Source organism: Corythoichthys intestinalis, chromosome 10 (genome assembly GCF_030265065.1).
Source record: "Corythoichthys intestinalis isolate RoL2023-P3 chromosome 10, ASM3026506v1, whole genome shotgun sequence".
Taxonomy (NCBI): Eukaryota; Metazoa; Chordata; class Actinopteri; order Syngnathiformes; family Syngnathidae; genus Corythoichthys; species Corythoichthys intestinalis.
The window spans coordinates 46,593,097-46,619,957 of record NC_080404.1 but is presented as its reverse complement, the minus strand read 5'-3'; positions in this window follow the sequence as shown (position 1 = coordinate 46,619,957).

The window sequence follows — 26,861 nt, the reverse complement described above, 5'->3', positions numbered from 1 at the left end:
ATTGCAGGCGCTGTTATTTTCAATTGGACGCGTGGAAATGAGATTCACAAGGTGATGGATGGGCCTGAGCTCCGAGCTATTTAAACAGAGTGATTGAAGAACTGTGGGTCCACATTCCTCTTTGCACTACAACTATTGCAATCCCATCTCCATGTAACTGGCTGGGAAAGGGAATTGCCATTCCATTGGTATATTGCGCTAACCCAGTGAAGTAACTGCAAAGTAATTTAGTAACAAGAACAAAAGTGCAGATGAATTTATTTTTTCTTTAAATCAGTGAACATGCATGCACTTTCATGACCCCCTCCAAGTGTTGGGCTCTTTTAAAGTGCGTATGACACCAAAAAGCATGTTTATTTCATATTTCACGCGGTGTTTTATGCTCCTGAATGAAATGGACTGCTTGGATGTATGTGGAAGTGATCATTTTTTTGAATCCCGCGCCATGAAAATGAGTGACTTCCGGCGTCAGTCTGGGGTTTAGGACGAATGCGAATGTGACGTCACCCGGGTCAGCATCTCACAATACAGCATTGCTTTATATCCTGCAGATGAACTTCAGATTCAGCTGATTTTGCGGATTAATTTGTTTATTTTTCGCATCACGCCAGCCAAACGGCTGCAGAAAATTGTTGCTGCACCAGTGAGAGGCGTGTGAGCCTTTTTGGGTTTCAAAAGGTTCCGTTCACCGCGGATATTGGCCAAAACAAGCCCTACTATTGTGGGACGATTGGACTTACGAGGAAATGAGTAAACATCGTATTTGTATTATGTCAAATACTGGGATCATGGCACACATTTTAATACGGAGGTGGCTTGCATTTTGAGGCTGATTGTCCACTGAAAATGCCACTCGGCCGATGACCGGTGGCTTGTTTGCACACCCCGCCGCTGGGAGAGCGCTATACTCGGCTTATTGCTCTCTTCGTGTGCCCGGTATTCTGTCAAATTTTCAAACCCATCAGAAATTGCAACCTTGTGTTAAAAATGGCCGCGAATCACGATGACAAAGTAAACGCTACGGACTTTCTTTAAATAAAGAACTATTTACTTACGTTTGATCATGGACGAACATGTAAAAAAGTCCTCCTCAGACACATCCTGCCATGTTAGCTGCACAACAACTGCACGCCGGTCTCTGTTTATGTCTTCGCCGTGTAGTAAAGCATTATTTTACGCCATATTCGTGTTGACCATGTGGCAACTACGCGCTCCTCCGACGTCGGCCGGTTTGTCCGGCGGTACTCTCCAGCTGCTTCCCCAGCAAGCTCTCCTGTCAGTAGCAGGGGAACGAGCTGTAACTAGCTCGCCGCCGGGCGGGTTGTCGATCGGCGAAGACAATCGACAACCCAGCTTGCCTGGCACGGCCAGACTGTTCTCTGTGTATTTTTCAAACACTGAGAGAAAAGTCTGGGACCCAGCCCATTAACGGCCTCTCGAGCAGGTACAAAATCAATCGACAAATCAGATTTGTTTATTTGCGTGACGTGTTCTTAACAGGCAACGTCACTCTTGCGCGTCTGAAGTCGTCTCCACAACAACACAGATGGTGAACAGGAGATCCGAGAATATGTTCCAATCCACGGTAACATCAGTTTTAAATTACCAAAAACACATCGACACGAGTCACTGACAACAGTCTGTCTCGCGCTAGCCATGTTGAATAAACTCCACTCTCCTCGTATGTTTCCTTTCGCGCACAAGTCCCTCGTCCTGCCCTCGTCGTTTTACTAACGTCACGTCTGCCCGTCGCTGATTGGTCCACTCCGCTGTCTGTTTTCTGTGGCTTGCTCCGCCATGGAAATTGTATCCGCTGAATGGTGGCCAGACTCAATAGCTGGAACAGCGGTGAGTCTGGTGTACCAGGCAACAACCCAGCTGCCGTGTGACATGATCCAAGCTAGTTTTGTGTGATTTTTTGCTTAAAGCGAAAATAAGACTTTGAGACATCACTTGGTTCGGGTTAGCATGTCGGTTGGCTGTCGCACCTCTTGGTATGTTTACATTCTCCGAAGCCGGGGTGGGATATGACAAAAGCCTGACTAACTACGGTGGCATAGAATATCGTTCGGGAGGTGTGACAGCAAAGGTGAAGTCGACAGTTTTGACCATTATGGCGTAATTTTGCCATGTCGTACTGAACAAATGCATTTTTATTATTTTAGATTCCATTTAGCACAATACTTTTATTTGTCATGACCATTACATTTAATTTAGCAATTGGGGGAAAATACTTCGATAAAAAGAATATCCTGTAAAAATATTGGAGTCGAGAGACTGAAACAATAACATTTTGCAGCTCTCTTCGTCACATTTGAATAATTCCCCCTCAATGGGTTGAATTCTAAATCAAATGAAACCATGAAACTGCCTACGTCATCCTCCTGTTGGGGATGCTAGAGCCCTATAATGGTAGGCATGGCTAAACGGCGGATTAAAAGACTAATTTCTCGTCAGCTGCGCTTTGCCAAATTGTTGTATATAGTCGAATCGTCTCAAAATATGAATCTAATTCACATAATAATGCTATTTAAGACTTTTTTTTTTATCCTGTTGTACGCACTTTAAGAAATCCAATACATAAAAAGGACTTTGGCACATCAATTAAAAAGGAGTGCTTTGCATGCACACCTTTTGTCTCTTTCAGCCCTTTCAGGTCAGCATGCATAAAGTCCCTTCTGTTCATGCAGAAGTTGGTCATATTGAGCCTTAATTTATTCATTTACCGCTGCAACTTCTACATCTGTTTCTATTGCATTATTTATATTTTTTTGGAATTGTTGAATCCCCTTTATAATTATTATTGTTAATATTAGTTCTAGAAGTAGTAGTAGTGGTAACGAAAGTGTTGTAATAGTAGTGTTTTAGAACAAAGGAGTTTGATAATTTTGAAACGATTCATGTTCTAAAATCTATGTACAAATGTCTGTAAAGTTTTAATTTTGTCTCAGGCACTGCTCTGTGATGTTTAAATGTTTTCTCCTTTGTTGGCATGACCCAAGTGAGGACAAGAAGTATGGAAAATATAGGAATGCATGGGGGTGAGTTGTAAAATCTGTTTCAAAAGGTTTCAAAGTCAATTCCAAATGTGGAAATGTCATTTCAAGTGACAGATTAAAAGAGGAAATTAGAATGTGAATAGAATTAGTAAGAGAGGGTGCATGGCTCAGCACTTTCTCTTCTCATTAGAAGTCGCAGTATGTAAGCAGTGCAGTGAAAATGTTGAGAAAACTTCCTCTCACCTTGGCCAAGTTGATTCTCCTGACACAGAACTTCAGGTCGAAATCATTGTACTGATGTTTAATATTGTTGGAAGTCACATGAAAATGTCAATAACCTTTAGATTTGGGCAGGGGCAATGGAAGTCACTCACAGCTGAGCTGGAGTGCTGAGGATCACTTTTAGTTTTTCCCATCTAAAAACATTTTGATTCAGATTTGTCATGCTTGTGTGTTTTCTCCATACAAGGCATGCACAATGGCAGTACACATCCATGCCTGATAGTTTATGTACTACTACTAGGCTACTATAAAGACAGCATTCTATTTCACCTACAGTGTGTGTGAGAGTTTTTGTATTGGAAATTAAATGCACGTGTATTATAATGCAAATCCCCGCAACTAGATGGCGCACTAACACACAAACACATTTTAAAACTAAATCAAAACTAAATAAACCTCTGTTTAACACCTCTTTTCACAACACAAAAATAAATTGCACATGAATATCCAACAGTGCTCTGCATGGCAGGGGTGGGCTAGGACTAAAAAGCAGCCCTGGACCTTGACCCAGCCCACAAGAATCGCTGTACGAAGGGAAACACAGACCCTGTAGGAGGGGTCTGGGGGCATGCCCTCCCCGGGAATTTTTTTTTTTTTTTACATTTTGTTGTAAAATGCATCAAATTTGTGCAGTTTTAGAGAAAAATGAAGCAGCTATGAAGAACTACACATTGCATTATTATGCATTTTAACTTGAATACTCACTGAGAAATTAACAGCACAGTCCAGGTCTCAATGTAGAACCAGAAAAAGGCAGGAGACTATATTTCTTCTGAATTAATATTGCTGCTGCGTGTGCATACGTTGTTTTACAGCTCAAATATTTTTTCTTAGGAGAGGGATAGCAGGACTAGCATACTGTGACTTGACACGATTGCAAACGGGGACATGGACTAGCTGGCACTAACCCTTTAATTGCCATTTATTTCATTTAAAATGTAGGTACCTGATGGATAACAATTGCCAATATAAAAAGCAAGTAACCCTCTTCATCCCTACTTATTTGCCCTGAGCTTGTCTAGGGAACTTCCCCCAGCTCATCATTACCCTCTCCCTCGTCTGTTGTCTCTTCCTGCACCGGCTGCACGTGAGAGCGGCTGACGCTCCCACTCTCACCATCGCTGGGGGCTGGACTGTTGCTAGTCGGTGTGGCCGTTGCAGCCAGACTGCTGCCTGCGAACATGTGTGTCAACTTGTGACATTTTGATGCTTCGCTCTCGAGTTTTTTCAGTTTTTTCTCTCTAACCTTCTCCACGGCACCCTTATATTCTTTTGCCACCACCATCCATATTGTTCATCCACGCTCGTCGCTATTTTGCTTCCATAAGGAGTAAGGCTTTACCAAAGTAGGCTACGCTGTGCTTTCTTCGTTCTTCTCCTATCAGATTGGCGGTTAACAGCCAGGCGCATTGCTGCCACCTGTCGGATTGGATGCGAACTGTAAATAATCATAGAGGATGGGGGGGATAAAAACAGTGATGTATGTAGGCATGTGCCGGTTACAGGTTTCACGGTTTACCGTGGTGTGAAAACGTCGCGGTTTCAAAACCAATGAAATTTTCCGTCAGGCCGTAGTACGGTATTCGCAATATTCATGTGTCAAAAATGCAGTCAGAAGTGGCTTGGCGCGGCAGCGCTCACCCCCTCCCGTTTGTTGCTGTGTGTGAAAGTGACGCTATCGGCTAGACAACCAGTGAACCCAAAAACAAATACTCCAAACATAAGGCGTACTTTTCTTCAATTTATTGAGATCTCAAATCATGGTAAGTGGAATATACAAAATATATACATTAAAAACATTGTACAATTGTATTTTTCCATGTGTGATTAGCTTCAACAGATTAGCACCATGAAAAGTTCGCCAAAAACAAAACACACATTTTCCTTTCAAATCGAATATACAAACTAACTAAAAGCTTACAAAGACGAATGTTAGCCTAGGCTTAGTTGGGAGAGCAACTTTGTCGAGTGTTACAGCCGCAGAGTGAGAAAACAAGCTTGATTCACTTGAATGAAGGGGAAAAGGGGATAGCATCAAAGATCGCTAAATGCGAAAGATGCTCTTGCCCTAAGCACAAATCCACATTCGCTGGATCAAGAAGAGGTCTCACTCCCAATGTTTTTTTAGTTTGTTTGTTTGTTTAGATGAAACCTTTCCACAACAATATTTACACTTTAAACTAACTTATACATTTTTAACTTATTAACTTATGAATTCTTTGTTTTTCAACACATAGGCATGACATCATGTAGATTAGAGCTGACACAGTGGCTAAAAATGGCGAAACTTCGCTTGAGTCTATAAGTTATATTTATTTCAATTTTATTTAAAATATTTGTTTTTTTTTAATTGATAATTTATTTTAACAATATATTCATGTTCCAATTTGCAACTATGTTCTGAAAAATGTTTAAAAATCCAGGATTTTATTATTATTTTTTTTAACCCATACATCTCAAAATAAAACATTTTGGAGCTATAATTTCAATACCGCGATACCGTGAAACCGCAGTATTTTTGCCCACGGTTATCGTACCGTCAAAATCTCATACCGGCACATGCTTAGATGTATGTATGGCGGCCGCTAGCCATCCAGCGCACAGGCCGTTCTGTGGTCCTCCAGGAGCTACAGCTTGCCAGTCCGCCCCTGCTGCACGGTGGCAGCTCAACAGCAACAACAACCAATAATATGGTAACAACACAAGTCTGTCTTACCTATTTGAAGACACCACAGGACAATCATCTTCATTTTTGACCTCGAATTGAATTTTAGAAAATGTTGCTGGTTTTGTACAGAAAAAAACCTAATTCGTTTTTGTCCCATGTTAAAGCTTCCTCTGTCAAAAGTTTACTTTTCCATTCCAATAGCCTTATTCAACGTGAATCAGCAGCATGCAAGGTGTCTGTTGGTGTTATAAACAAACGAACACAAAAATTCAACATATATATTTTATCTCCAAAGTTAAATATGCTGTTGTTTCAGTATGTTTTATTTATTTATTCATTTTTAACAAACAAAAAGTAATCTACCAAAACACTTTCTTCCCTCCCCAACACCAGGGGTTGCTGCAGCACCCTCAGCATCCCACTTCCTATGCCACTGGATTCAGGTTTAGAAATTGAATTAGTGGCTAGAATGGCTAACGACAATGCAATGCTACATTCACACTGCAAATCTATTCAGATTTCTTTGCCCATATGTATTTGATTTAAAGATACACCGATACCGATACCAGTATCGGCCCGAAATGGTGGTATCGGGGATTACCAACAAAGAGGGCACTGATTTCATTTACCAGTCCAGTATTATAACAATTGACCACAGCCTTTTTTTCTCCTGATGCTCACTACACCTTCTGTTGTGTGATGACACGTGACGACTTTGCATGCCAAGCAGCTATCGCTATTGGCCTGCTCCAGACCAATGAGAGCAGGCCAATAGCCGCTCTTGACCAATGCCGGGGCAGCTTTTTCATATGTAGGAAAAACAAACTACGAGAAGAAAATGTCGGCGGTCTGGGAATATTTCAGTTTATAAACTCAGTCGAGTACAATGGCTGCATGCAAGATTTGCGGCCTGAAAGTTTCACTGTTTGGCCTTTAAGAGCTTTTTAAAACTAAGTGTTTCAAAAAGTTTATTCATTATTCATTGATTGTTTTTTTTACTTTCTTACTGTTGGGCTAGTATTATACATGTATTAATTTCACGAACTTAGCACTATTTTGGCCTTTCAAACAAAGTGGTATCGGTATGGTATCTGTATCGGCCGATACTGCACAGCACGTATTGGTATCGGGGCCAAAAAATGGTATTGATGCAACACTAATTTGATTGTTTTTGTTTTTTTTTCTTGCAGTGTGAACAGTCTAATTCCTATTTTGCTAAATCCGAACGGGCTCATTCTTATTGGGATAAAACTTTGATACTTATCAGACACCTCTATTCATGAACGCATATCCATATGAGTGCGAATCATAAGTCATCAAGTGAAATACGTCACCAATGTTCCACAAAACAAGCAAAAGATGCAAACGAGCCATGGCTGATAAAGTCCAGAAAAAAATACACATTGCTTCTTGATACCACATGTGAAGCTATCAGTTAAAAATTTTGCTGGCTTCAGGACCATAAAACCATCAAAATATGCCACATAAGTGTTGTTGAAGTCCTATTCTTTGACACTTTTTACCTCAATAACGTATCAAAAAGCGCACACCGCAGACATAAATGTTCTTCCTGTGACCCTCTACTCATTGATGTGTTCAATCCGTTTGTGGTGGGAGGGAGGGCAACGAATTAACAAAATTCAGTTCAAATGGATTGGACGTCTACTAGACATAAACTCAGTCCACTTCATAGCTGAAGAGTGAAAAGAGCCACAAGATTGGACGTCTTTCACCGTCAATGTCAATCAGTGAGTTCAAGTCCACCAGAATGTACTTAGAATTGGGAAGGAAAAATATCTCACCTTTAAAGTTATGCCACTGATCCATTTTTCAAAGCGTAGAGTACTTGATTGAGAAATAGTATTGGCTACACTGTAAAATGGAAATTGATTTCAACCTTGTGTCTTTACAGCTGTCAATCAATGTTAACTAAGAAAGTAGGACGGCACATTGTTGGAGGACAAATTGAAATGATACTTGGCAAGGTCAAATTACATTGATAAATTCCTACAAGCAATGGATCCCCAATAGTTTGCTCTGTGTCATCGCTGCTTCAGACGTGTGTGATGCGCTAATATTGTAATATGGGTGTGAGTGACTCTAGCTGAATTTCTAACAAAACATTAAATACATGAAAATGAGAGCAATTGTTCAGAATTTGATTAAAAAAAATAATAATAATCCAATGTCACTGACAGCTTCAAGTCAAGACAGAACTCTTGTGTAATTATTGACTCAGACGTAAATTTTGACTGCAGTCTAAAGTTTATCACTAAATCTGCCTAATACCATCTAAAAACATAGCCCGGGAGCTTCTGTCTAAACAATACATGGAAAAACTAATTTTTAGTAGGTTAGGCAGTGTTTTTACAAGTCTTAACAACAACAACAACAACAAAAAAACATCAGACAGCTACAGCTAATCCAGAATGTTGTTGTCAGAGTACTTACAAATACAGGTAGTCCTTAGGTTACAAACAAGTTCCGTTCATATGCTGGCGACGTAACCCAAATTTCCGCGTAAATCGGAATGAACCGTTTTAGTACCCCTAAATCTCAAAATAACTATCCGAAAAGTCTAAAAGTATTGTATTTTAACTAATTTGCTCCCAAAAACATATAAATACGTTCTATTTTTAAATGTTTCAGTGTCCCAAAGACGTATTTATACTGTACGTCTTTTACGTTTGGTTTTTTTTGTGTTTTTTTACAAGAGACATCTCTGGGTTCTGATTCAATTTAGCTCCAAAGCACAAAGCTGAAAATCCATTTTAAAGCAATAAAAATGGCCACTGGAGGGCAGTAGCGCATTTGGTAAGACCCGCAACCCGATTCAACGGCAACGAATGGCCGGGCCGCATGGCTGGGGTGCCGGCGGAAGACGACCGAATGGCGTCCAGGATGCCAGGCGGCGGAGGACCAAGCAGAACAACTTGAGGACGCCCAGGATGCCAGGCGCTGGACGACCGAGCAGAACGACCGGGACCACCAGTGCAGCGGACAATGCCGTTGAGTCCGCGTTGCTCGCTGAGCAGACCCAGCAGAGACTCAAAAAAATCCATCTTTATGAGACAGGCGGCGATGAGGCAAAAAGCAGCATGGAAAATGAATGAATGAATGTGTGTTACGGCGTAGACTTCATAATGTATTGATGGGACACAGGGCGCGGGGCCGATAAATAAGGGGCCTGCATTGTTGGCGAGGCCGTCAAAGCCGACAGAGTGGAATCACAGATTCACAGATCGTTGACAATTCTTGTGAATAAATGCTTAAATCCCTGAATTCTTTAGAGAAAAACAGTAAAACAGTCTTAAAAGCAAAAAAAAAAAAGTGCAGTAAGCATTTATTTTACATAAATATGTCGAAGTACAATGCTAGTCTGTTAGGCTACGTTCATATTACAGGTCTTAATGCACGAATCCGATTTTTTCGTGTTTTTCCGACTCGAGTGAGTCATTAACTTTGACGGTCTGAACGTGACAAGTCGCAAAGAACTGGATCATTTCAAATCCGATCTGGGTCACTTTCGTATGTGGTTGAAATCCGATCTCGGCCACATTTTTCCACACTGTCGCGGCGGTCTGTACTGTCCAGTCTCTCAAATCGGAATTAATGCAGCAATTACGTCATCAAAAAGCGAGAGACGCCACGGTAGCGGTGCAGCTGTGCGTTATTAGCGCCTAGCTTGCCTTGAACACGGCTTTTTAGGAAGGGTCGGACTTGACAGCGGTCATAAAAAAAAATAAAAATGGGATGAGGATAAGCCTGAGAATGATCGGTTTTCTGTCTGCTCCATATAAGCAATATTTCAACATTGCTTACACGGCTGAGAGTCGGGGCAAACTGCGCGTATGTGTGTGTGACATGCACGGACAGTGCGTGCAGGCTATCGATCCATATACTTTGAATATAAGTCTAAACTGGGATTATTTATGTCTGGTATTTGTGTCCTCTTTTTAAAAAGCAAAATATGATATCCCTGGAATGACGGATGACAGCCTGCATGTGTGGTCATTTGTTTTGATGCTTCTGCGCATGTGGGTCGTCTTGCTCAGCGCTTGTCGGACTGCGAATTAGTGCACATGCGTAGTACTTGAATGGTCTCAATGGACAAAGGCAGTCTGAACGGGCACGTCAAAAAAACAAACAAACCCAGATATGACAAAAAATCGGATTCGTGCATTAAGACCTGTAGTATGAACGTAGCTAGCAACTGCCTGATGTAAACAGAGCTTTTCTGGTGAAAATTCTTGTGAATAAATGCTTAAATCCTCGAATTCTTTATACTGTAGATATGGATGTGAAACAGTCAGGAAAAAAACTGTGCAGTTAGCATTTATTTTACATAAATATTGCAAACTATGATGCCAATGCAGTAGCGGCTAATTTCACCCATTGATTTTTTTTCAAAATGCATGCATGGTATGAAAAATGTCATAATTACCTCAAATCACTCCTGAGACAATCCTTCCTGTTTGTATGCGGTACAGCTTTCGTATTTTTTCAACAGAAATTCGGCATTAGATTGCTGCGTGCGTGTGTTTGTAATTAGCTCCTCTGGATGTGGGCAGCCCCCTACTTGAATGCGAGGCGCAGTGCATGACCGATCTGACCTGTCAATACATTATGAAGTCTATGGTTACAGCTTTGCAAATTGTCAAAAGTGAAGGAAGTAAAAAGCTTCGAAAACCACAATTGCCTTGTTTGCTGTTTGTCAATATCAACAACTACAAGTTTAGTGAGGACAAAACATGTCATATTAATAAAGTAAAAAAAAATAGGTACCGTGAGTAACAATAAGGTACTGTTTACTTGACAAAAACGACAAAAAAAAAAAAAAAAAAAATAGAACTGGAGACAAAATGGCAGATAGACTCCGGCATTGTAAAATCGAAATTACGCATGTCAAGTACGTCGTACAAAGAAAATGACCAATTTTACATCGGTTGTGAAATCATTACACTGGCTTCTTGTGAGTCCAAGGACAGACTATAAACATTTACAACACGGTTAATAGCCTTGGGCCAAAATAAGTGCTTAATTTCTTACCCCTAGAAAGCATCTATACTCCTTAGATCATCTGGAACTGGTTTTCTGTGTGTTCCAAGAACAACAACCAAGCAGGGTGAGCCGGCATTCAGTTATTATTCTCCTCACCTCTCGAACAAATAACCTGAAGAGCTGAGGTGGGCTCAAACAGTGAGCTCCTTTAAATCAGGGTTAAAAATGCTATTGTTTACTACAGTGTATTTGTAACTGCCCCTTATTGTTCAAATGGTTAAATGTATGACTTTTACTTTTTATGCATCTATTTATTTTTATTTCTACTTCTTGTTTTAATTGTTTTAACTGTCGTCCTGATTTAATGTGACTTTTATTTATCATTTAATTTGAGTTTTTATTTCTTAATTGTTTCTTGCTGAATTTCACGTGATGTAAAGCACTTAGATTAGAATTACCTAGTGTTGAATTGTGCTATACAAATAAATTTGCCTGGCCTTGCCAATGCATGGGCTTGCATTATTTTGCTGGTTTGTTGATTTCAAATAAAGTAGCTTTTATATTCATTGGCTGGAGAGGTGCTTTTTTTGCTTATTGTGTCTTCTTGAAAAGGTGGACGAGTCTTCCAAAGTGAAGTTGATACTAAAACAAGCATGTTATGACCCTGTGGGTCAATTGTTCTTTTTTTACTGCTTTTTCCACTGTGTGTGTGCGTGAGTTGGGTGGCTGATTGAATGAATTAGGGGCAGGTGCTGCTGATTTAACCACTCCTGATTGGTGACCCCTCATTGGCCAAGGTTTGGACTTCCTGGCCTACTAAAGAAGCTTGCCACAAGCACTCTGTCTCCTCGCCAGCCAGACCAGCATCGCCAGTTGTGTGTTCAGTTTTCTGCTGCGATTCCTATTGCATGTAAAATTTGTATACAGTATAGTGCAGTGATGGCAAACTGAAGCATCATGAAGCAATGAGGCTTTCCATCAAACTGGTTCGCTCCTGGGCCGAAGCATCATGAGGCTTCATTTGCTCTATGGCTCCTTCATGTGGAAAATAAATATCATGACAGACAGTGATTAAAATGATACCATGGATTTGATGGAGTCAAAAGGGCAGGGAGTTGTTATGTGAATGAATGTGCGTGTGTTACTTGAAAGTAGAGCCTAGATTGGGCCTAAGAAATCCAGCCCGACCCGGCCCGAGCAATTAACTTAGCTTTCAGGTCCGAGCCCAAAAAAACACGAAATTGTATTTTTTTATTTGTATCCCCGAGCCCGAAAAAAAGCCGAAATTTTATTTATTATTTGTGAGGACCCAGAAGGAGGAAATGCAGGGATGCAATGCGTCAGTCAGACCTGGACAGAGCACTGCTTGGAAAATGGTTGCATTTTGTGTGATCACATTTGTGACAACACCTAAGTGCATAATGATAACAAGTTAAAGCCTGTCTTTTGTAACAAATTCTCCCAGTTGAACAAGACTGTAAAATGCATATTAAATAAACATTTATATCTTTCATATTTGTGTGTCTCTTCTATCAGGTGGATAGTTCATGCGTCATTTCCTTGGCAAAATGCAGCAACAGACATTTATTTTAATCAAGTTGGCAGAAAAGAACGCAATTTTTCTCAATGTTTAAATAGTCTACATATTTTTATCATAATAAATGCATGTACACAACGAAATAACGCTGGATAGGTTTGTTAAATATATTTCTGTGTGGGATATTGTGCTCTCATGGACGCACCTCTCTGACAAGGAGAGGAACAGCAGCATATACAAAAATAAACTAAAATACTTTTAAATAACATTATTTTAATGACTCGCATCAGAACAAACAAAAGAACAACCTGCCTTAAGGAGCACTGAAACAAAATAAGAACATTTTAAAGAACACCACGAAGTCCTGCTTTGCATAAAGAGGTGCGGCCCTCGAAACAAATGATAATAAAGATGTTTGACTAATATCATATCCATATCGAAATTCGAAAAGGAAATATCAGGATGCAGAGTTGCAGACTTGCGGAGAGCCCCAGAGCCTTCATGTGCGCAAACAATGCACTGGTTTACTGCGGCTCATGTTTGGGATTACCACAGCGCTCTTTCTCTGTTTTATCCAGTTTATTTTATTTTATAACAAGTATTCCTTAGTTTAACTTCCATATACAAATATACATTCTAAAAAAAAAAAAAAAAAAAAAGTTAGCGAGAAGAAGTCCGACCCGACCCGAACGTAAATGAGTGACATTTTGGGCCCGACCCGAGCTCAAGATTTAGGCTCTACTTGAAAGAATTATTGCTTTATTTTCGACATTGAGATATAAACAAGGAACAAGACACACATTTCATTCATTTTTATTGAGGAAAACTTTCCTAATTTCCAAAGTTTTTGGCTTTAAAACGGTTTCATTTTTTTAGATAGGATTTCTCCTGCTTTTGAAAATAGTCTTTCGCAAGGGACGGATGAGGCCGGGGTACAATGCCTCAACATATATGAAACATACATGAAAAATCAGCAAGTAGAAGAAATACATCAAAACGAGGGATACACGGTGTTGTCACAATAATTTACAATATATATTCACACTGGTTATTATAATTTGTACCTTTTTAGGAGGGAACTGCTCAAAATGAGCCCAGACAGGGGATGTTCTCTTCTTTTTCGATGTTGGACAGTGCGTCCATTGCAAAACGAATCCGATTGAATTTAGGTTTGAAGATGCGAGCTGGGTGTGTCAGTGTCACCTGTCAGCTCATTGTCGTCTCGGTGCGCCATTTCATTTCGAATCACCGGCGAAACTATGTGTTGGCGATGACGTAGGAAGCCCATCTCGTGAGGCTTCGGACGTAGCAACGTGCCTTCCGAGGCTTCGGGCGTGGCCACCAGCGTAATCAACACATGCCTCGATGCGCGCTTTGCAGATTTTTTTCCGGTTTGCTCGGCACACGCATCGGCGCCTCGGCACAGTAGGGCACATCACTACGGTTTTCTGCTGCGATTCCTATTGCATGTAAAATTTGTATACAGTATAGTGTAAATAATTGAGCAGTATTGTAGGAGGGAGATGCCTTTTTGTTTTACAGTTTTCTGTTTTGTTGCTAGGAGTTAGGTAAAGGAGATGTCTTTGATTTGACTTGTTTCCTTTTTGTTAGGTAAGACAGGGTTTTCATAGATTGTTTTGTTTGTTATTTTGGCGATTGTCTCCCTCTGAGTCAAATAAAGAAACTGCTCTTGAGTGATCTTCTGTTTCCACTGGCCTTTCTGGGTGAGGGTTGATGGGAGGAGCACACCCCATGTTGCATCCTGAAACCCCTAGACCGGGGCGTAACGTGATTTGGGGGCTCGTCCGGGAGTCGGACCCGGGGCCTCTCACTCTTGGTGAGATCTTTGATCGTTTACGTGCTGCCTCTCTGACATTAAATTTAGCAAAATGTGAATTCAGTAAAGCAACCATTACCTATCTGGGGAAAAAGGTCAGTCAGGGCCAGGTTTGCCCTGTACTGGCAAAGGTTCAGGCCATCGTTGATTTTCCAGCTCCCCAAAACCGCCGTGACCTCAGGCGTTTTTTGGGGATGGCTGGGTATTACCGGGCATTCTGTAAAAATTTCGCTGACGTTGTTGCTCCACTGACTAGTCTGACAAGCACCAAATCCCCTTTTCGTTGGTCCGATAACTGTCAGCTCGCGTTTGAAGCCACTAAAGTCCTCCTCTGTAGTGCGCCTGTGCTCTCGGCCACGGACTTCGCTCGCCCCTTTAAAGTAGAGGTCGACGCCAGCGCACTTGGCGCCGTCCTCCTGCAGGAAGAAGACCGTAATATTGATCACCCGGTTTGTTACTTTTCGAAATAGTTTAATAAACACCAGTTACATTACAGCACCATAGAAAAGGAGGCTCTGGCCTTGTTACTGGCTTTACAACATTTTGAGGTGTACATCGGGTCAAGCTCTGTGCCAACTCTAGTATTCACCGACCATAACCCACTCGTGTTTTTGACTCAGATGCAGAATAGCAACAAACGTCTGATGCGCTGGTCCTTGTTACTGCAGGATTTCAACATCCAGGTTCATCATAAAAAAGGAAAAAAGTCAAATCAAAGACATCTCCTTTACCTAACTCCTAGCAACAAAACAGGAGAAAACTGTAAAACAAAAAGACATCTCCCGCCTACAATACTGCTCAATTATTTACACTATACTGTATACAAATTTTACATGAAATAGGAATCGCAGCAGAAAACCGAACACACAACTGACGTTTCTGGATGCTGGTCTGGCTGGCGAGGAGGCAGAGTGCTTGTGGCAAGCTTCTTTAGTAGGCCAGGAAGTCCAAACCTTGGCCAATGAGGGGTCACCAATCAGGAGTGGTTAAATCAACAGCACCTGCACCTAATTCATTCAATCAGCCACCCAACTCATGCACACACACAGTGGAAAAAGCAGTAAAAAAAGAACAATTGACCCACAGGGTCATAATAAGCAGAAATTGTGTTTTTTAAAATGTGCTGCTATACTTAATGCATACTACTAGAGGTTTTTTGCTTGAACCTCAAAATGCATGTCAGCATGACACCTAACAGAATCACAATACAGCAAATTTTCTCTGGAAAAACTAAAAATACAATATAGACTGAGAGCAAAGAAATTCACTCTCAAATGTCATAGGGACCTTAAATGACAAATTTGATCAATAATTCAAATCAGCAGACAACAAGAAAGCCTGTTTCTTCTTTTTTTATTTTTTTTTAAATGTAGTGTAAAAATATAACGTCTCCGAAACTTGCGTTCGTATCACAACATTAAAGCACAGTGCCATCCTGTTTCGATGGCAACAGTTTCAGAGCAAGTTGCAGTGAGACTTAGAAATCAATTCAAATATGTATGTTTCTATGATGCTGGGTAAATACAGTGAAATTTCATGATTACAGTGTCTCTACAGTACAGAATTCTTGTAGTACCCTGTGTCTCAGAGGATGACAAACATGCTGTACTTCCCTTTCAGCCAAAGTTCACCTGGAGGCTCGGTGCGGCAGATTGCCCGGTGAAGATTGCCATGGCAACCTCATCCACCATGCCTTCCTTACAAGCAACAGGAAAGCCTCTGGAATACTTTGTGTTTTAGCGAACTGTTAAAAATAAATAGATAAATAAATAAATAAATAAATAAATATATATATATATATATATATATATATATATGTGTGTATATATGTGTGTGTGTGTGTGTGTGTGTGTGTACAGGGTGTTCCAAAATGTTTCACCCCATTTCATAGGCCAATAATTTTGACAATTTTTGTTGGAATGACCTCAAATTATCACACCCTTTGTAGAAATGTTTCAAGTTTTTGTGTGTAACATTTGGCATTTCTATCTTTTCAGGTTAAGAAATGCCATTCACTTCAAAAGAAAAGGTATTTTGCGTGTTAGCGTATGCTTGGACTCAGTCACCGAAGACAGTGCAGCGTGCCTTCTTCCAGCTAACATTGAAGAACTGGAACAGAGAATTACAGCTGCAATGGAAACTGTTACCGAAGACGTCACAGCGAGTTTGGCACGAGCTCGAATACCGACTTGACGTGTGCAGAGTCACAGGCGGCGCTCGTATTGAACATTTATGAAAATCTGTCATAGACCCAACAAATATTTGTACTTTTCCATGAGGCGAATATCCCGTTCCACCACATCCCAAAGATACTCTATTGGATTGAGATCTGGTGACTGTGGAGTACCATTTGAGTACAGTGAACCCATTGTCATGTTCAAGAAAACCAGTCTTAGATGATTCCAGCTGCATGACATGGGGCATTATCCTGCTGAAAGTAGCCATCAGAAGTTGGGTACATTATGGTCATAAAGGGATGGACATGGTCAGCAACAATACTCAGGTAGGCTGTGGCATTCCAACGATGCGTAATTGGTACCAAGGGGCCCAAAGAGCAGTGTTGTTAATAACGGCGTTACAATATAACGGCGTTACTAACGGCGTTATTTTTTTCAGCAATGAGTAATCTAATTAATTACTTTTCTCATCTTGGCAACGCCGTTACCGTTACTGAGGCGGGAATGGCGTGCGTTACTATGCGTTACTAAGTTGGTTGAATAAAAAAAGTCTGAGAGAAACGGACTCACGGGGACGAGAGCAGAGCAGCAGTGGGGAAGACGCCGTTGCAACCGCGATGCTAGGTGGCTCCAATAATACCTGACTGTAGCCATAACCGACAAACTACGCCCACATGACACGGTAGATATCATATTATAGAACTAGATGCAAAAACTACATGCGTTAGTAAACAGCCGCCATCTTAAAGCAGTAGACCTCTCAGGAAGGCCCTGATGTAGAGATCCTTCCTAGCGAACCTAAGTAACTTTTTTTTTTTTTTTTTTTTAAATCTAAAATGCTTCTAAATCGGCAAAATCTTAACTTAAATCTATCTTTAAATGATGAAACAGTTTTAAAACTTACAGATGTTTAAAGTAGACAGAAGGGAACTAATGCAATAACGGGAGCAATTTTAACAACTTTAACGGTTGATTCACAACTTTAAATGACTTCCACACATAGCAAAGGTTACTAGCTAGTTATCGCAATACCCTTGTGTCTAGTTAAGTGGAGGGTAAAGAATTGGGCTAGGGCCAATTGTCCCCCAAATCCTTTAAACTTCACATTGTGTGACCTGTTTTTTTTTTTTTTTTTTTTTTTTTTTTTTGTTTCTTGGTTTTTTTATTTTTTTTTTGAGAAAAAAAAAATTATCACTAGTTACTTTGCCAAGTAACTAATTACTCTTACATTCAGGTAACTGAGTTACTAACGCAATTACTTTTTGGGAGAAGTAATATGTAACTGTAATTAATTACTATTTTAAAGTAAAATTAACAACACTGCATATACTGTATATAGATATAACTAGATGCAAAATGACAGACACGGCACTAGATGCATTAGTAAACAGCCGCCATCTTAAAGCAGTAGACCTTTTATTACGGTTCTTTTGTAGAGAACCTTCCTAACGAACCTAAGTAACTTTTTATCTAAAATACTTCTAAATCGGCAAAATCTTGACTTGAATCTATCTTTAAATGATGAAATAGTTTTATAACTTTCATTTGTCGAAAGTAGAGAGAAGGGAACTAATGCAATAATGGGAGCAATTTTAACAACTTTTAACAGTTGATTCAGGGTGAAGGGTAAATTAGGGTAAAGAATTGGGCTCGGGCCAATTGTACCAAAAACCTTCACAAAAAGACTTCACATAGTGTGGCCAATGTTTTTTTTTTTTTGAGGAAAAAAAAAAGTAATTATCACCAATTACTTTGCCAAGTAACTAATTACTCTTACATTCGGGTAATTGAGTTACTAATGCAATTACTTTTTGGGAGAAGTAATTTGTAACTATAATTAATTACTTTTTTTCAGTAAGATTAACAACACTGCCAAAGAGTGCCAAGAAAATATTCCCCACACCATTACACCACCACCACCACCCTGAACTGTTGATACAAGGCAGGATGGATCCATGCTTTCATGTTGTTGACGCCAAATTCTGACCCTACCATCTGACTGTCGCAGCAGAAATCGAGACTCATCAGACCAGGCAACGTTTTTTCAATCTTCTATTGTCCAATTTCGATGAGCTTGTGTAAATTGTAGCCTCAGTTTCCTGTTCTTAGCGGAAAGGAGTGGCACCCGGCGTGGTCTTCTGCTGCTGTAGCCCATCTGCCTCAAAGTTCGACGTACTGTGCGTTCAGAGATGCTCTTCTGCCTACCTTGATTGTAACGGGTGGTTATTTGAGTCACTGTTGCCTTTCTATCAGCTCGAACCAGTCTGGCCATTCTCCTCTGACCTCTGGCATCAACAAGGCATTTCCGCCCAGAGAACTGCCGCTCACTGGATATTTTTTCTTTTTCGGACCATTCTCTGTAAACCCTAGAGATGATTGTGTGTGAAAATCCCAGTAGATCAGCAGTTTCTGAAATACTCAGACCAGCCCTTCTAGCACCAACAACCATGCCACGTTCAAAGGCACTCAAATCACCTTTTTCCCCATACTGATGCTTGGTTTGAACTGCAGGAGATGGTCTTAAACCATGTCTACATGCCTAAATGCACTGAGTTGCCGCCATGTGATTGGCTGATTAGAAATTGAGTGTTAATGAGCAGTTGGACAGGTGTACCTAATAAAGTGGCCGGTGAGTGTATATATATATATGGGTTTTGGTACTGTTATTGCAATATGTTCATTTGCTCACATTAGTGTTTTCCTCTTTGAGAGAATAGCAGGGCCGTGCAAAGACTAATGGAGGGGCAGGTGCTCATAGAGCAAAAGGGGCACATGGACAAAAACTTAATACACTTTACAACAACATAACTTTCAGTTTCACCAGCTTTACAGTATAATTGGCTGTCACTCTGACAGACTTTAATTGGGAGGGGGGAACAGTTAATAGAAATCAACACTGTCATCAAAACTTTCTGGCCCATGACTCAGTCAGTCTTTGCCTCTTTTCTTCCTTCAACTTCTATATCAAAACTTGCTGACTCAACTTGTTGTTCATCTCAGAACAAACCAAATTTGATGTTCACTGAGCCACCATCAGCACAGTTTTTTTTCAAAACTATTATTTTAATTATTAGAAAACTTAAAGATGTGTACCTTTCTAGATAACGTTGTGAAGAGAATGGACAAATATGGTTGGCTATAGGGTAGAGTAGAGACACACGGGTCGAAATAGTCTTAGGGCGGGGGGTATTGTAATTCATTATTAAAGTTGAAAACTATATAAGAGAAAATTACATATTATTATTTTCAAAAATCCCCACAATAAACCTGGTGTAAGAGTTTTCACTACAGTATTTGCCGGAACACGGTAATAGGGTAACACAACTTGTTTTCAACCACCGGATGTCCTCAGACTCCTCACCACACACCCAGGTCACAGAGGAACCGCATGGGGGGGGGGCGTTATGCGCTGGCTTAGCGGCACACATTTTTAAAAAAAATGTATAGGTCTTTTCGATGTTCAAGTAAAGTACTCAGTGGCGTGTCTGCACAGTAGGCCAGCACACACATATGCACTTTTTTTTTTTTTTTTAAAGGTGTTTTCGGTGTTCAAGTAAAGTACTCTGTGGTTTGCCTGCACAGTCGGCCAGCACACACATATGCACACACACACACACACAAAAATAAGCCCAGTCGAAAGGGGCACTTAGGGCATGTAGGGGCAAAGCAGCAGGTGCTCAAGCACCCTCCGCCCCCCCCTGCAAGTCCCTGGAGAATGGTTCATTACTGATTTGCACTGTGCTATAGATTTCACGTCGTTTCTTATTGTACTATGTTGTCCCAAAACATGCCATCTTCACGTTAATTCGATCAGATTGCATTACACCTTTAGTTGCTTTATGTGTATCCACAGCCCAAGTAAAACACAAACCCATATGCATGAAATTCGTGGCTTTTCTCCCGTAAAAAAAGCTGTCCAAAGACGCAGCACACAGTCAACATCAGCTAACGTTACTGTTTACATTATTGACGCTGGGCTGCAAACACCCAGTAATGGTGGCCAACCACTAGAAGGCGACGTACACACATCTCTACCCGGATTAGTCAATAGATAGACAGGCATATTAACGTGTCAAGAGGCATAGGCCAGATTGTGGTCGTTTAAAAATTATTCATTATTTCTCTACGGCACAGGTGTCAAACCGATTCCAGAAAGGGCCAAGTGGGTGCTGGATTTTGTTCCAACTGATACCGTGCAGAGAGTTTAACCAATGAACTTCCTACTGAAACAAGCAGCACCTGACAAAGTTGAACTGATTACACATGTAAAAGATCTGATTGGTGAAAAGGTGTCCTCTTCATTGGTTGGAAAGCAAACCAGCACCCACTTGGCCCTTTCTGGAATCGGTTTGACACCTATGCTCTACGGCATGGTAGCAAATTAACCACGGACGTTTACAGGTTCCGGCCCAGTGGTTGGGGATCACTGCCTTATCCAACTTGTTTTCCATGTTTCCCTCCTCGAACACAACTGAATCAAATAATCAGGATTGTTATCAGTCGCCTGCAGAGCTTGCTGATGAGCTAATCATTTGATTCAGGTGTATTAAAGGAGAGAGCCATAGAAAACAAGCTGGATAAGGGCTCTCGAGGACCGGACTTGGACACCCTTGGCCTATATTGTCCTTCACACAAGACTAATTCTGTTGGGGCTAAGTACGTGTTTGTGTGGAGGGCGGGGGATGAGCAAGTCATCAGCAAGTCATACAATTTGAGCATCCTGAAAAGTTGGTAGTGTTATGTCCCTACCATCCCTATGCAAACCTAAGCCTTGTCTTACTCTACTTAGTTGGTCAATGATTGACATACTAGCCACGTTTACATGCTGACTTTTATTCATACCGATTCAAATCATTCCGAATGGAAATTTCAGATCAGCTGTTTACATGTCACTTCATCTATTCCGATCCAGCGTTTACATGTGACTGCCTTTATTCCGAAAGGACGTTTGACAACTGCCGTCTGACATGCGCAGATTAATCAAAACAAAGCGTCACGTTGCAAAACATGGAGATCGATCGTCGGAGTGCTGCTGTTTTAACTTTAACCCACTTGTTGTGTTTGTGGGGTCGTATCCGCTTCTGCTGTTTTGCTCTTTTGCCTTGTAGTAGCCGGTTTTCCACTGGTTTCTAATCTGGTCAACGCTCCAGTCTATTCCGGCTTTGTGTAACCTCTCGTGAACTTTTTTTTAAATAGTTCACTGTGCCTCGTTTTACGCCCGTCTAAGCGAGCAATTATATTCAATTCTTTTAAAGTTTGAATTAAATACAATCTTTCCGCCGGACTCCAATTAGGTGCGCTGTGCTTGGAAGCCATGTTGCAAGTGACGTTACTTACGTCACAAAGTGACGTCACCACGTCAGTACGGAGCATGTGCAGAAAGAACGCAACCAGACACCATTCCGCTTCCCTGTTTACATGATATAATTTTACTTCTAATCGGTTTGGGAAAAGGAATATTCCACCCCTGTGAATCGGAATGAAATTCCATTCGGTTTGGGCCTGTTCATTCCGAATGAGGTGTTTATATTGAACACATTTATTCGGTTTGAACAAATATTCCGATTGTAATAGGAATATTTGGCTCCATGTAAACGTGGCAACTGATTGGACCAATCAGGAAATCCCAAATTACAAGGCAAAACATTAGCATATCAGGCTATCTAATCACGTGATAGCTCAGTATTGCTACAACAACTTGGCAACGTTATAACCATATACCGACTAAAACGGTGCTTTGATCAAAGAAAGTACACATTTCAATGATGTTTTCATCCATTTTTTGTCGAACGATCTGTATAGCTCTAGCCACAAGTATAACTCTGTTGAAAAAGCCCTGTCCCTGTTTTAACTAAAATGAATCGAACGATCGCTGCAAGCCCTTCGAGTCAAAATAGATTCTACGTTTAGCGCCGTAACTGTCTGCCAATGATGTGATTTTTATGGCAATTTAATAAATACCGTCAGTTCCACCTCCTCTGTTTTAATCGAAAAAGGAAACCTGCTTTTTACCACCTTCAGCTTTTTGGTGACGTATCATATTTGGATGCTTTCTTATCAGCTCGAAGAGTGGAGTATGACATTTCCTCTCTGTGATGATGCATGAGCCTCCTTTGCAGTGGCTGCTTATACACGTGATTGCAAGCTGCAGTACCTGCGCAGGATTTGTTGCACCATGTCTCACTCAGAGTGCTTGCTCTCGAAAGCATTTTCAGTTGGGCTTGATTTTATGCCTGTACTTTGTCACTTGTTATGACTATTATGGGGCCTTGTAAACATTGTAGTGGATGCACTTGACCTCCAAGGAGACCATTGGATCCATTTTTGTTTGTTGATGGTCAGTATTAAATAATCTCATTACTATATTGAGGTTGCAAACTCACTTCCTTTTCATTCATAGTAACGTGAATGACACTCAGCACAGTCAATTGCTCTTTTATTTCTGAATAAAGCCAGAGTTTAATGAGGTTTTTTAATTGCCTGTCGCAGCCAAGGAGTCAGAGACTGTTGGGCCCAAGCAGAATGGGGAGGTAAATAGACTTTAAAGAAATACACCACAGAACAATCACTGGGGATTTCCTAACAATAGTACAGGTAGTCCCCAGGTTACGAACAAGTTCCATTCCCACACTGGCGAAGTAGCCTGAATTTCCAAATAAGTCTTCTGAGCGTACCGCACGAATGCTATTTTTAAACCGTGTCATACAATCCATGTTATTTCTGCTCGTTTTCTCCGGTAATCTTTCAAAAAAGAACATGCCGATCAAACACTGCTGCTATGGAACTTGTAGAAACGACTCTAGACTTTACAACATATGAAGGATGTTTTCTTTATACGCTTCCCAAAACCGAAAACTCAAGGTGAAGCCATTCACATTTCATATGCAGTAAACATTTTGTTAGGGGCCATGGTCCTACAGAGGATGAAGAGGTGAGCCATTTTGATATTTTTAATTACTTTTTTGGCGTGGCGTTTTGCCATGCTGCTTCTGTCTATCAATGAATGACCTAAAAAAAATAAAATGTTATCTGACTACCACTGTTATTACCTTTTCTGCTGTAAAAAAAAAACACAACTTTAGTAAGGGGGAAGTGTACATAAATTATAGAATTAAGATTTGTTATTAATGAAAAAATTAAAAGTGTTCGTTGGCTGTCACTGAGTAGTATTTGCAATAGGGGTCTGACAAAATATCGAAATGGTGATATATCGTGATACTTTGTATCCCAAAAGGTTATCGATATGCTCCTGTCAAGAATCGAGATATCGTTTTAAAAAGGTGTCAATATTTAAAAAAAAAAAAAAAAAAGGAACCATCAAGTTGCTACCAAAATCTTCCACCATATTAGTGTCTCAGTTCACTCTAAGGCTGCCATTGATGGTGCTCGACACCCAATCCATTTAGACTGGGGAAGGCATTCACAGACATTCGGTCTGATTTTCAGGGCATTTACAGGCCACTTGCTGTTCATTTTAGGGCATTTAATGGTCATTTTCTGTTGAGTTTAAATATTCATTCGCTGCCACCCTCCCAGTTCAAATGGATTTGTATCGCAAATCGTATCGTATCGTGATGTACCAAGAGGTTCACACTCCTAATTTGCAATCGTTACACAAAAATAGCAATGTAAATTACCCTCAAGATCGGTCAGAGACGCAAGACAACCAGAAGATATAATATATAAGAAACAAATGGCATATGATGGTAAAGGATAGCTTGTTGAAACAGGAGAATGTCATTGTCAGTGGTGAAAGGCAATGCACACAAGAAAAAGGTGTCGATAAAAAAGCTACTTCTGGATCAGGTCGGCTCTTTTTCCCATCTTTTTCAACCCTCGACACTCAAGCCATCTCTTTAACTGAACATTTGTAGGTTCTTCCGCATCTTTACCATTGAATTTGACACCAGGGACATCCATTTCAGACAGAATTGGTAGGTTTAGCCCAGTAAACATGTCGTTCGTACACTATTTCCATGCATTTACTATTAGGGACAAACGGGAGGTCGATCCGCCTAGCATCAATTGCGAACGGTCTGGCTGGACTGTTGACTTGTATGACTGAAGAGCAGACTCCGACATCTGACATGGATAAATAGCCGTGCTCTGGTTTGGCCCACATTGGGCTGTAAGTTGTTTCAGCTAATATATATTTGTGTATGCATTTGTAATTACATTTTGAGCTACAGTTTGTGAAGTTATCTGTGAGCGATTTGCCATGAGAATTGTAAATACGTTAGCATTCAAAGCATTTAAAATAGCTGGCGAATAGGCTAATTTAATCTACCGAATTTACATATTGATCAGATTAGATGGACGTTTGAACAACAATTGTTTTGTGTCGAGTGTTTTATTGTTAAAATGCGTGCCGTTTTGAACATCAGTGTACATATGTGTGCTACAGCTTTCCAAATTGTCAAAATTGAAGGAAGTAAAAATCTTCAAAAAGCACAATTGCCTTGTTTGCTGTCTGTAAAACTAAATAACTTCAAGTTTAGTGAGGACATAACACGTTATATTAATTGTTATGTACTTCCTTAATTTAAGTACGTGTAAGGCCGAGACTTGAATGGGACAAAACGTCTTTATTCAGTGTGGTTATAAGCATATGTGCCACCGACACATCACAGAGATTCCTTTTATACTGTAATTCCACACCCACAGGAAGTGCACACTATGGCAACAGCAGTGTGACATAAATATGTTACATTAATAAAGTAAAAATTAGATACTGTGAGGTACAATAAGGAACTGTTTATGGGATGAAAAAACAAAACAAAAAATGACTGGAGACAAAATGGCGGACGAGACTCCAGCGTCGTAAAGTCGAAATCACGTAAATTGAGTACGTCATAAACTGGGGACTACCTGTTATGTTTTATTTTTGGGTTAAGTAGTCTTTAATTTAAGTGTCTGATCCCATGAAAAAAACAAAACAAGCAAAATGTTGGTAACACTGTACAATAAGGGGCCCTTAATCAACATTGGTTAATGCATTTTTAGACAATAACTGATATTTAAGTAACACTACTATAATTAAAATAATTGCTTATCTAACATTTATTAATATATTAATTAACATGAGTTAATGCATTAGCTAATGCCTTAGTTAATGCATTAGTTAATGCATAACCAGACAGTAACTAATGGTTTGGTCAAATTAAAAATATATATAGGCCTATATAGGGTTAGGGTTTTGGGTTTAGGGTTAGGGTTAGTTAACTTAGCATTTATAATTTCTTAGTTAAGGGACACATGTGCTACACTTTTCAATAAGGGTCCAAAAAGCATTCAGTAATGGTTAATAAAGTTTTAGGTTAGCAGCACCCAAGGACTCACAGAGCAATGTTTCTCATTTTAACATAACATAATCACTTACTAGTACCAGTATACTAATTATTTATTAATGCACTAATGTATATGTGAGTTAATGTTAAGTAATGTATTATATACGAGTATATTATATATTATAACCTAACCTTAGGTATGGTATTATTTCACGTGAACGTACCTCATAAGTATTACTTAACCTTTAATTAACCATTACTGAATGTTTTTTGGACCCTTATTGTAAAGTGTAGCACATGATTCCCTTAACTAAGAAATTATAAATGCTTAAATTCCCCCCTCTTAACCTTTTTTAACCATTACTGAATTATTTTTGGACCCTTAGTGTAAAGTGTAGCACATGTGTTCCTTAACTAAGAAGTTATACATGTAAGCCCCCCCCCCCCTCCCCCCTTTATTAACCATTACTGAATGCTTTTTGGATCCTTATTGTAACGTGTAGCACATGTGTCCCTTAAACTAAGAAATTATAAATGCTTAAATTAACAAACCCTAATCCTACATAGGCCTATTTATATTTTTTAATTTTACCAAACTATTAGTTACTGTCTGGTTATGCATTAACGAATGTATTAACTAATAATAATATTTCAATAAATGTTAGATAAGCAATTATATTAATTATTGTAATGTTACGTAAACATTATTGTCTTAAAATGCATTAACTAATGTTAATTAAAGGACCCTTATTGTAAAGTGTTACCTTTTAATTTTACCAAACCATTAGTTACTGTGTGGTTATGCATTAACTTATGCATTAACTAAGGCATTAGCTAATGTATTAACTCATGTTAATTAATATATTAATAAATGTTAGATAAGCAATTATTTTAATTATTGTAATGTTACTTAAACATTAGTAATTGTCTAAAAATGCATTAACCAATGTTAATTAAGGGACCCTTATTGTAAAGTGTTACCAAAATGTTTCTACTATGAATGACGTCTGATAATGTTATGAATTAAAAAAAAAAATATATATATTTAATAGGGACATTGCACATTGATGAAC